This window comes from Seriola dumerili, unplaced genomic scaffold (genome assembly GCF_002260705.1).
Source record: "Seriola dumerili isolate Sdu_G_001 unplaced genomic scaffold, Sdu_1.0 BDQW01000003.1, whole genome shotgun sequence".
Lineage (NCBI taxonomy): Eukaryota > Metazoa > Chordata > Actinopteri > Carangiformes > Carangidae > Seriola > Seriola dumerili.
Genome location: NW_019174258.1, coordinates 10,320,851 through 10,332,958, shown reverse-complemented (window position 1 = coordinate 10,332,958; position 12,108 = coordinate 10,320,851). Strand labels below are relative to the sequence as shown.

Here is a 12,108-nt window from a genome sequence, read left to right as displayed (position 1 = left end):
CTTCAACTCTAACTTCCTAACCCACAAATCATTTGATGGTGAATGCATGTATAGGGGAGACAAATTGGTGGCACTATTGTCCTCAGTTGAGATGTTGTGCTCAACCTAGTGGAATATCTCAGACACAAACAGAGACATTCATAAACACCTCCACATGCAAAGTGGCACTGCTTTCTAAATCATAATGAATAACTTAATTCATAATTAATGACGTTGGACTTCATTGACTGGACAGCTCGCACATCTGTGACAGAGGCATCTTGTTTAAACTCTGTGTCGCCTCTACTGTAGCTCAGTTGCATGTAGCGGCGCACTTCATACAGTACGCACTTGCAGCGCGCCACGATCCCGCCATCAGGTAAGAAAAAACGGGGTTTTAATAACGGAAAGACAAGAAGCTCATCCATTTTAGAAGAGTCTTTAATGAACTCAGACCGCTAAGAGACACTCCTCCTGCTCTTGGCTCCCGCTGCTCCGCTCCCGTACCTAGTCGATGCGCGGGATGAAATTCATAGCCCCCATCTTTATATCAGTAATCAGCATCGCCTCGAAGACAAAGAGAGCACAGCAAATGAAAACGCGCTCCAGTAGCAGGAGAAGCCAGTCTTAAAGTCCCTAATACCGCTGCCGTGCCCGCCCGGAGGCAGACAGGCACCGGTCCTTGGAGACTCTGCGGGGATGCGCAAAGATGTGAGAGTAAAGAACGAGAGGCGTTGTGATTGGCCGCACTCTTCCTGAAAGCATCAGGCACGGCGAGTCATGTTTGCTCCAGCCAGAGCATCACCGAGGTGGCATCAAACTTGAAGGAGAAGACTCTGTGTTCTCAGTCTGCACAGCCGATGCGTTCACAGCGCCGACCGTAAACTTGCATCATTTCTCCAAAGAGGCGGTGGTGCTAAAACAGAGAGAGTGAGGGAGAGAGGGAGAGAGTGAGAGAGCGAAAGAGAGAGAGACTTGGCTGATCAACTAGTGAAGAAGCGGAAGACGCTCTGCACTTCTCCACCTGCTCCTGAGCTTCATGGTATTTGGGGAGCCCCGTTAAGGTAAGTGCAAAACACTAGATGCAGCGCACAGTAAACTGCAGATGAGCTGTTCTCAGTCACGTCTCTGTGATATTGCTGTTACATCCTCTAAAGCCACCAGCGTCCGCTGTGTCTGCTGCCTGTATCTGTTGTCCTCAGGGTCTGCATGTGTTTCATTTTAAAGATCTTACACGCCAGGCGTAGATACAAAGTTACACTATCCATCACTCTTGAGTTGGCTTAGCTTACATGCTATAATTATAGAAAAGTGTTGACCCACAGATGCCACAGATTGCCTGTTGATTTCACTGTTTGTCATTATTTTGTATTCCTCTATTCAAAATTACCTTTGGTTTCCAGTCAACTGTTCTCGCCAAATCTTGGAGCAGCAAAGTTTGCACTGGCTGTCTCTTCCCTGTTCTGTTCATTTTATAGGCTGCAGTGAATTACATAGAGTTTTTTTTTACTTCAAATTCAAACATAGTTCATCAGTTGACAAATGATGTCACTGCAAAATGAACCATATTATTGCATAGTGTAAACTGACTATTACTGCAGTTTGTTTGCTCTTAGTTGTTTAATATTTTCACACATGTCATAGGACAGGTGTTCTCAGCAGGTATTGTTGGAGTGACAGTGTGGAAATGATCAATTCCACAGCTTAGTGGCTCTTCATTTTTCCCCCCGCTAGCCTGGCAGAGCTGTAGGTAGGAGCACAATCAGAATGTAGAGAAGATCAGGGCAGAGTTTGCGTGTGTTGTTGCTCGGGTGTCGCATAGGATTGGTGTGTTTACTAGACTATAAAAATAGCCACTGCACGCTAACTGGCCCCGGGCATGTATTTTGGGTTATGCCACTTTTATAGCGTAAATGATTTTGCTCCAGCATCTTGAACACAACCTTAAGCTTTGTAGTGACTTTAAAACTTGTGATGTTCCCAGAGCGCTGTCCAAAGAAATCAGAATAAAAACTGCCACAGCCAGAATCAAATGAAAAAAAACAAACAAACAAACAAACAAACAAATGTAGTCAGCAGATTATCCGGTGCGAGGCCACGTTTCCTGCTTGTTTTCCTTTGCTTTTTTTGCATTCATAATGCACTTATGTCGGCGGTCAGTTAAGAAAGTTTAAAATCTAAAAGATCTTAAACAGTGTTGTAATTGCAAGAACTGTGACTTACTTGCTTTAATCAGTTACCATGTCGAGCTGAGAGGGAGCGTGGGTGTCATCAAAGCAGAACAAGGCCCTTTTGAGGTGAGAAACTTGTGGCTGAATGACTTAAGTTGCCATTAATTTGAAGGCATGCCTTAATTTCAAAGGCACATTTTTTTTTTCCACTAGTCTTTTGTATTGCAATACATTTGTTATTTTGTATCATTAAGTCAGTTAGCTCCAAACTCAGAGGACTCAGATGACAACCTGCGGGCTTGTGGGAGACTTTGCACAGAGCTTAAAGCTGCAGGAGACAAGTTTGCACATTGGCGGCTCAAATCCGCCAAGACTTTGACACTTTGTATTAAAGGATTATAAAACCGTAGAGTCAGGAGATCTTACATTATTTCTTAGGTTCTGCTGCTGTTTGGAGGATTGTTTGTATTGGCAGATGAGTGTCCATAGCATGATTTAATATGAGTCTTGCATGTCTTCACTAGAGGGGATCAGATTTTCTTCCTTAATCGAGGCAGATTTTATAATCTGTGCAGCAGACAAGTGTATTTTTACTTGAGAATCCTGTGCAGGTACTTGACCTGTGAGCCACATTTTGATATTCACCCCTCATGCAAAGACAAACCCTCCTCAAGATCATAAACAGAGCTGCAATTACTAGTAAGGTTGCTCAGCGGCTTTAATCAATTACTGCGCCGTCCTCCATCCAGAGAGATGGGAGAGCGCAGGTGTCATCAAAGCAGAATGAGGCTCCTTTGAGGTGGGAAATGCGAGACTCAATGACTTCACTCAGCTGGGTCACTGGACACACAGCAGAGCTTTGACGCGTACAAATTGTGCTTGAAGATGCTGTGTTCATCCTGGGAGGCTCAGCGGCTGGCAGGGGACCAGCGGAGCGGGGACATTGCACTCCAGATGGCCCAGAGAGGCCAGAGGAAGAGAGCTGTCCAAGCCCAGCTGGGAGTAAGGGAAGCTGGACTGCCGGTAGTGTGTGTGTGTGTGTGTGTGTGTGTGTGTGTGTGTTTGTGTGTGTTTAAGTGATTGTGGTAGGGAGACGGGAGGAGAGAAACAGTAAAAGACAGAGAGAAAGAGGTATGCATGAGGGTGTGTGCATGCTGAAGGAGTGATTGGGAGAGGAAGGGAGGGTGAGAGAAAATGAGAGCGAATGGAACAAGTGCGTCTGTGTGTGTGTGTGTGTGTGTGTGTGTGTGTGTGTGTGTGTGTGTGTGTGTGTGAGAGAGAGAGAGAGAGAGAGAGTGTGCGTGCAGGGAGATAGTGATAGGAAAAGTGTGGGAGGGAGAAGAAATAAAAGAGAAGATGAAGGAGCTTGTATGTCTGTACGGTTGTGCATTTGTGTGTGTGTTCGTGCGTGTGTGCGTGTGTGCGTGTGTGTGTGTGTGGTCTGTAGGAGTGACAAGGAAGCAGAAAGGGTTGGAGATGCAGAAAATGAAAGAGAGAAAGAAACAGGCGCATGTGTGTGTGTGTGTCTGTGTGTCTGTGTGTGGGAGGGAGAGAAAATGAAACTGGATGAAGCAGGCAGGCATGTGTGTGTCTATGTGTTTGTGTGTGATTGCAGAAAAAGCATTACTGGGAGAGAAAAGGCAGGAGGGGCCGAAAACAAAAAAAAGAGGAAGAAAATGGGGATGTGTGTGTCCCTGGGAAAGTGAGTGTATCAGGGGTGGGAGGAAAATGAAAAACAAGACTACTGGTATGGTGGGATGCAGACATTTATGTGTGTGTGTGTGTGTGTGTGTTTGTGCAGAGATGGCTGTATGTGGGTTGTCTTAATACTAGTAGAGGCAGCCACTGGTGATATTAAGCATGGACATTTACACATAGAAAACAAGAGTAAAGGATTCTTACCTGAAAGACAAATAGTATTTCAGCTGCCAGTCATCTCTGACTCTGTGATCTACTTCATTCACATGCTTATACAGGAGCCATGTGACATACCGCGGTTGTTGTTGTTGTTGTGTGTGTGTGTGTGTGTGCGTGTGTGTGTGTGTGTGTGTGTGAGCTTTATGACTCATGGTTTCAGGCACATGATCTCCCACTGTGATCTCAGAATCTGATATTCACTCCTCGCTCTGATTGAGAAGACCTGCTGCGGGTTGAAGGCTTTCCTTTTCTTTTTTTTTTCCTCCTTTTTTTTTCTTTTTTTCTTGCATGCTACACCTCGGAGGGGTCGCACTCTTCTTCTAAAGCGAAGCCACCTGAGAGCCAGCGCAGTGCACATGACGACAAACACACGGTAGCTTCACAGAGATAACTTTGCCTCACTGTTTCCATTTAGCAAGCCGCTAGAGAGCAGACGGAAAGAGAAAGTGCGCTCTTTTCATTCCGCCACATCTGCTCTGTGATGGAACGAAGCATGATCTGCACTTTGATCGCGATGAATTATTCCTATCCCTGGCTATAAATATGGTCTGTCTTCAGCACCCAATCCCTCTCCCTCTCTTGCCTTAAACTAGGAATCTGTGCTCGCCTCAGAGTGGCTCTCTCCTGAGCGTGTCACTGCGGGCATACTGCAGCTCTGGTTTTTCTTCCTCACACTGTGAATGAATCAGAAGCCCTACCTCAGTGCAAACCTTTTCTGGAGAAGACTCATGTGGCTTGCTGAGACAATTTACACACTCAGTCCAGCGTAGTAATAGCAGTATTTTTTGTTAATAAAAGTTCTACAGAAGAAACCTCAAATGGTAAATCCTGAATATGGAGAGAATCAATAGAGCTGTCTCACACCATGCTCCCCATTATGAGAATGTATTTTTCAACATAAAAACATATGAACTACAATGTAGGTTTGTTTCCATTCAGTGATGGACAGTCAACTTGACCAATGATAATATAACAAGCAGTTGTAGCTATACAGTATACAGTTAATGAGTTGTGTCCATGTTGCTACTGCCAGCCCCATCTTTCTACACTGACCTTGCCTTTGATAATGGTCATCGATAATAGTAATTATCCATTGTTGCTGAGTGGTTGGAAAAGTGAAGACTTGTAACCAAGAAAGGAGTCACATGATTTTTGTTTACCCTTGTAAAGAGCAAGGGAGACATTGGAAGACACCTGCCCTTCACCTAACGTTACGTTAACTTATTGACATCATATGATTGTAGCCTACATCTGCTGTGATTATATAGTACAAATGTAGCCTCCACTTTCTCCTATAATAACATGCAATTTCTAAAATAGCTTGAAAATAATATTTATATTTTAAGATACTTTTTAGTATTTTGTGGTGCAGTGGTTAGCACTGTTGCCTCACAGCAAGAAGTTTCTCGGTTCGAAACCTGCCGGCCCGCTTGGGCCTTTATTTGTAGAGTTTTCATGTGTGCCTGCATGGGTTCTCTCCGGCAAAATTAAGTGAGTGTGAGTGCGGATGGTTGTCTGTCTCCACGTCAGCCATGTAATAGACTGGTGACCTGTCCAGGGTGTACCCCGACCTCGCCCAGTGTCAGCTGGAGTTGCCTCCAGCCCCCCTGCAACCCTATAAGGATAAGCAGTATGGATAATGGATGGATGGATGAACACAGTGGCCAAATCTAGAACTTGTCTGGTACCTGTTACATGAACAAGAAGGTTAGCCTATAAAAATTAGTGGTCTGATGGTTTGCATGAGGCCGTGACACTTGGCCTGGGAGTCAAATTCCCATCCAAATTATTGATTCAGTCGTTGTTTCCACTGTAACTGTGTTATTGTCATTCCATTTCTTAGTCGTCTTTAAATGTCCTGTATACACAAGTTGTGTAAAGCGTGACCGGTCCAGTGAACCTACAGTTCAATGAGGGCTGACGATCGATGGATTCTGCTAAATCAGCTTCATGTTAACCTCAGATAGGACATCTTTAAATGTATTCACAATGTACTAAATTATAGGATAAGTCATGTCCTAAAACATCAGGACACTGAACTCCCAAGCAATCATTACTCAAACAGGAGCATAGTGCGTGTGCTGGGGACTATTTTCAGACATAGGTGTAGACTGGAGCACGGAGGAAAGGGACATATAAAGATAAGAAATAAAGAAAACGAGTTAACTTAATGGAGAGTGAAAGAAGGAGATGTGGGGAATACTTGACCGGATGATCTCGCTACCCTCAGGCTGTGCCACGCATAATCAGCTAGCTGCAGCACTGGCAGCAACATCTGTGAGATGAATAAACCTCAAATTTGAAGTGGTTGGTACTTACAGTTTGAATGAATAAACCATCATAGAATTAAAACTAATTTATTTGCTCAACATAACTAACATCAGCACTTGATTTTATATCTACATTTCAGGGGTAAGGTGAGCTAATCTGTGTTCAGTGCTCAAACATGTCATTTTAACTTCAACCTATGTTATTATTTGTAACTTCAGGCAAAGGTGCTCCCTAGAAAGTGAAAGTTGGAGCTTTTTTAAAGAAGAGCCAGAGTTCAATAAGCTAATAAGCCAACAAGAATGTTTCATATGTAAATCTGATCTGATCTTTGACATCAGTAACTTCTGTAGCCTGGAGTTTAGTTGCTACGAATTATTCTGGTTAATTATGACATGGACGTTATTTATATGCAGCATACCCACCTGATTAGTTTCTTTGTAAAAGCCATGCATCGTCTCATCCTGGTAGCAACAGCTTAACCGGCACAGAGACACACAGGCAGGGGACGCTGCGGGCTCTCAGGTGAGCTCTGATGTCATAGGGAAACTGCACGTACAGCTGCACGTACAGCTGGTTAAAACAGAGCTGCATAGAGTGAAATGTGAAATCCAGGTAGTAAACTATTTAAGTCAAGTCATATAACCAAATACATATTGCATGAAGCAGCCTTTAGAATCACAAGCTTTATGTGTGTACTCATGTGAGCCAGTGCACAAACACAAATATAAAATATCCTAAAAGCGAATCTTGGGTTAAGACACATTTCTTGTGTTAGTGAGTCTTTATGGCAGCACGACATTGTATGTGGGACTGACTCAAAATAAACTACAGTGTCCTGTAACGAAGGAATGTGTCACTCCATGCAACAGTGTGGCTCATTGATGTGTTTTTAATAGTTTCTGAACAACAGATCTCTACGGCACAGAGGAAAAAGACACATCAGGCTTTACACAGACATGCTTGTAGATAGGATCAATTAATTGTTGGTTTCGTGTCTTCACAGAATTCGTTGACAAAAAGAAAGATATAGTATATCTCTAACCTTATCCTTTCCAGCAGGTCTCGCTTAAGCGTTAATGGCCAAACAATAATACATATATAGCAGGAATGAAAAGTATCATTTATCATTATTGTCATGAGGTTTTACATGTTGGATATACTGTATAGATTTGGTGCCACACAAGGTTCTATGATTCATTACCTCACTGAAATACAAGACTGGGAAATGGACCATAATTCACTGGAACACCACCAAACCGGACCGAGCCAGCTGAGCCGGGATTGGCTTTGTGTTAATACATCATTTCTGATTCACAGAGCTGACTACAAGCTCTTGACTGGCATAATCAAAAAGCCTCTGATGTATCAGGAGCAAACTACAGCACAATTCTTATTAGAACATGGGAGTCGTGACAAAGAATGGCTTCAGGCTGTGCTTTAGGAACAATCAACAGAAACCGCATCTACGTCTTTGTATATCAATGCATCCCACAGGGACGTGTGTGTGTCTTTTCTTAGCACATCACTGCTTGTGCACAAGAGTTTGGCCGATTTTAACATTTTTTCATTCCTCCGCACAGCACCTTCACATCGTCTAACAGCCTCAGCCACAAAGTATGGCGCTATCAACCTATCACCTCTAATGGGAACAAAAGGTCATTCCTTAATTATTCATTTGGGATGTCAAACAATGCTTGCCGGCTGTTATTTAGGGTGGGGGAGACCCACTGAATAATTCACGGGCAGGATTCTCTTTCCATCGAGGAGCGGCACGGTGGATCGTGAGAGTCTTATCTTCATGCAGGAGCCCTCTGTCTTTCCTGAGCTGACCTTGGCTGTCACTGCAGCGGCAACATGGGTGGCACAGAAGGTGGCAGGGACTCGTGTTCTTCCCCTATCTGCAGGCCTCCTCCACACAGTGAGAGTGAGTAGGAAGGACTACAGGGAGCTGGCTGTTCCTTGTCTAAGTTCCTCCAGTGTCTGTTTACAGTACACCATGTGTCACGCTGTGCCGGGTGGGTGCCAATGTATAAAAAAAAAAAAAAAGAAAAAAAGAAAAAGAAAAAAGAAAAAGCAGATTACTCTTTTACAATGAGATATTCTGCTTTTCACCGGAGGTACGTTTCTGTTTTGGTACACTAGCCATGTCAATTGCTCTTAAGCGGCTTTCTTAAGATGTAAGGGGTGTTTATTGCAGCTGAAGAGGCAAAAGCAGATATTAATGCTATTAAAGTGCATTAAACTGAAGAATGCTGTAATATGAGTCACTTCCATGGCAGGATTAGAGGGAGGCGGCAATGGGAAGATTCAGAGTAAGGAGAGAAAGTGAAAATGTTCGTGTTATTATGTGAGAGGCAGGAGGGAAAGGCAGGGACAGATGAGGCAGGGAGAGGAAGTGTGTGTGTGAGGGAGAGAGAGAGAGAATCCTTATGTCAACTCAACCATCTCTGAACAATAACAGAGGCACAAACACAGATAGAGTGCACATCTCTCTTGTAATGGATGGCAAGGAGCCCAGAGGAAAATCAAATAAGACGCATGTTTGTCATTGTAAATGCAATCAACAGAATGACCCTATCTTCCTATGGCCACTGTCTTATTGCTGTGTGTACTGTAGCACTTAATGAAGGCAGAAGAAGAGATCATCAGGACTGACTGCTCTGCCATTACAGATAAAATACAGTGATCAATAATTATGGACAGGGTTAGTCTTCAGCTGCATTAAAGGATGCTTCCTTTGAATCTGAAGAGGTTTTCTACAACCGTCAAAGTTAAGATGTTTTTCTGATTTTCTTATTATTGGTTAAATCCTTGGGCAAATATTGACATCACAATGGAGATTTAATTATACCAGTGCCTGTTTTGACAAGCAGACATCATGGTTTTGTTTGAATTCATATACTAGCAGTCTGTCTGTGTGCCTGACACACATTAGACAGTAATTGTTGCTGTAGTATTTTGATGTATGTGAATGGAAAAATGCAGGCAATACTGTAAAACCCCCGTTGTTGAGTGTGGGGGGAAAACTGTTTGTGTTCTGAGTGCACAAATTGTCAAAGTAATAGTTGACTTTTTCTCTGCCACCTTCAGCTCAATGCGGGATCCGGGCTGATGAATTGGGGGAATGAAAACACAATGTTATTTGGGGACACTGATGCTCAGGGGTTGGCTTGGGATGTCAGCGTTTCTTTGAGAGACGCTGTGCTTATTGCCACCTTACTGTGTGCAGAGCACTGACAATGCTCGTTTATCTTGGAGCTGAAAAAAAAAAATTGGTTGAGAAGAAGCAGGTTTCATCTGTGTATCTTTGTAAAACTGGGGGAGGGGGATGTGGCCCGGCCTGAAGAAACTGCAGGGTGAGGAGCAGCCTTTTCTCTCAGGCTGACAGGGTGACTGGTTCCGAGGCTGATGCCGGGCCAGGTGCTCCTTAAGTTTGAGGACAGCAGGGTGACTGGGAAAGGCGCAGGACCAAGGACACGGACCTGCTTACAGTTCCACTGTGGGGCTCTTAAAACATTAACTCTTCTGGATCCATACATGCTCAGGTGCCAGAATATTGCTGCCCAATCTAATTACACTCATTTATTTAGCCAACGCTTGTCAGTAAAGACTTGGCAACACATTCAGATCTTTCTGGATGCAGCAGCAAGGTCTATAGGTGAGTCCAAATGGGTTGAACGTTCCCTCATAGAACAATCAGGCAAAAATACCAATTAGAGAATTAAGATAGCATCAGTCCAATTCAAGATTGTGTTAACTTTTGAACCTGGAGCATAAAAATGTAGCTGCAGATACATAGACTTCTACAGGTGGTTAAATACTGTATATGTATATGATGGTAGCGATTAAATGCATTAAAGTTATAATGTGTAACTTTTCCATATTAAAATGTCTAAAACTGACCTATGTTATATATTTTTTTGAGTTGTGTACTTACATTTTCCCAAATATTTCCAGAAATTCACAAACCTAGAGAAAAACGTAATTTTAATATGATAACGCTCTGTGTCATTAGGTCTACTGTCAATTACATCATATCCCCTTTGAGCAACCCCACAGCTGTCCTGCTTCTGCTGAATGCATCAGTGAATCACTGATTTTTTCTTTTATAAGTGTAACTGCTTTATTTTTTTATGGGTTTTAATCCCCTGGTCTGGTTGTTATGGAGAGGATGGCCCTTTGCGGATAATTTGTCTACTGAGAAAAACCTGTTGAGCGTCTGGTTCATACTTTATTAAAGAAACAAAGGTGAGCACTCTCGGTTTCCAGCTACTCGCCGAGGCGCATTGGTGAATCACTGATTTTTTTATTTTTAGGGCATTTTGCCTGGTATGTGATCTACCAGGTGAGCAGCTGAGACGCCAGGACACCATGAATAACTGATTTTTAAAGTGAAACTGCTTTATGGGTGTTTCTGCCCTGGTCTGTTTGATATGGAGAGGAGGACACTCTGTGGATAATTCGTCTGCCGCTACAGACCTTGTGAAAGTCTGGTTTATAAGTTATCAGAGCAACAATCAAAACAACGGTTAGTAGCAATCTCAGCATAAGTTACATAAATCCTGTCATCAACCCCCTACTAGATTCTTTATCAAGACACATTGTCTTAATAAAAATACAATTCCAAAGCTCCTAATCAGCACATACTTCACGCTGCTCTCTGTAAATGTAGTAATCACCATGCAACAATGGAAATAATTGAAATGTATTAAAATGGTCATATTTATTTTACTTAAAAAATAATAACACCCTTTCCATGCTGCATGAGGGCTGAACTGAGTTCTGTAACTGAAGTATATGCTACATATTTTTTATGTAGTACAAGTATCCAGAGTGTAGTGTGGTGCACAAAGTTTCAATTACAGACCATGTAGCCTATACTGAAGATTGGAGCTTGACAGATAAAGTGAGAAATATATTTGTGGTCTCTTCAGATTTAGCTGTCAGATAATCTCAGTTCTTATATAAAAATAATAAATTAAACTCCAGCCTTTCTAGAAAATAATATATCAAGCCAATAAATCAGGAGGCAAGCAGATACAGATACAGTAATAGCAAGAGAAATATTCATTTTGCATATTATATTCACTATTGAACTAATGCATTTAATGACGATTAATTATTTAGGGTAAGTCATTAAAAATAAGTTCTTTGTCATTAATCACATATATATATTTGATCACTTTAAGAACGATGCCATTTAAACTGTTAATCATTCAATCCCTGAGTTTCCTTTCTAATTGAGTCAATACAAAGACATCTACCTTGATTGTTAATTAATGTTTATTGCTAAGTGATCAATTCATGCAGCAACATAATTACACCCCCCTCTCTCTCTCTCTCTCAACACAACCTCCCCCCAGAAAGAAAATGAATTCCATTTTTTTTTTTTGTTATCTGCTTCTCCATATGATTAAACAAGAATCACAGGCAGTGGGTCGCTCATTCAATTAGAGTTCCATTTAGCACATTTAATTACCCACAATCTCTGCCCTCTTTGACCCTGCAGGAAGCCTCATATGACTAATGAACGCACTTACCTGATTTCCTTGCCTGGGAAAATCGCATCAATGTCTATTTCCCATGATCCGCTCACAGGAAGGCAGTATATATATGGTGACTGAAGATTAAAGGATTTTTTCGGGGGCAGATGAGTGTGTATTGACCAGGGCAGGGGTTTCAAGCCAGCACTGAAAGCCCCTGTGATGATTCCAGCAGGTCACCTTACTCCAGCCAGACACTTTGATCTTCCAAAAGCCCATGTAGCCAC

General features: G+C 42.5%; 1 long non-coding RNA gene across 1 annotated transcript in view; it reads left to right on the top strand.

Annotated features, from left to right (window-relative positions):
• The first annotated feature begins 611 nt into the window (after window positions 1-611).
• Window positions 612-12,108, top strand: part of LOC111221594 — a 153,626-nt gene continuing 142,129 nt past the window's right edge. Inside the window, exon 1 of the long non-coding RNA XR_002665097.1 lies at window positions 612-1,043. This is a non-coding gene — a long non-coding RNA (uncharacterized LOC111221594). The remainder of the gene's footprint in view (window positions 1,044-12,108) is intronic.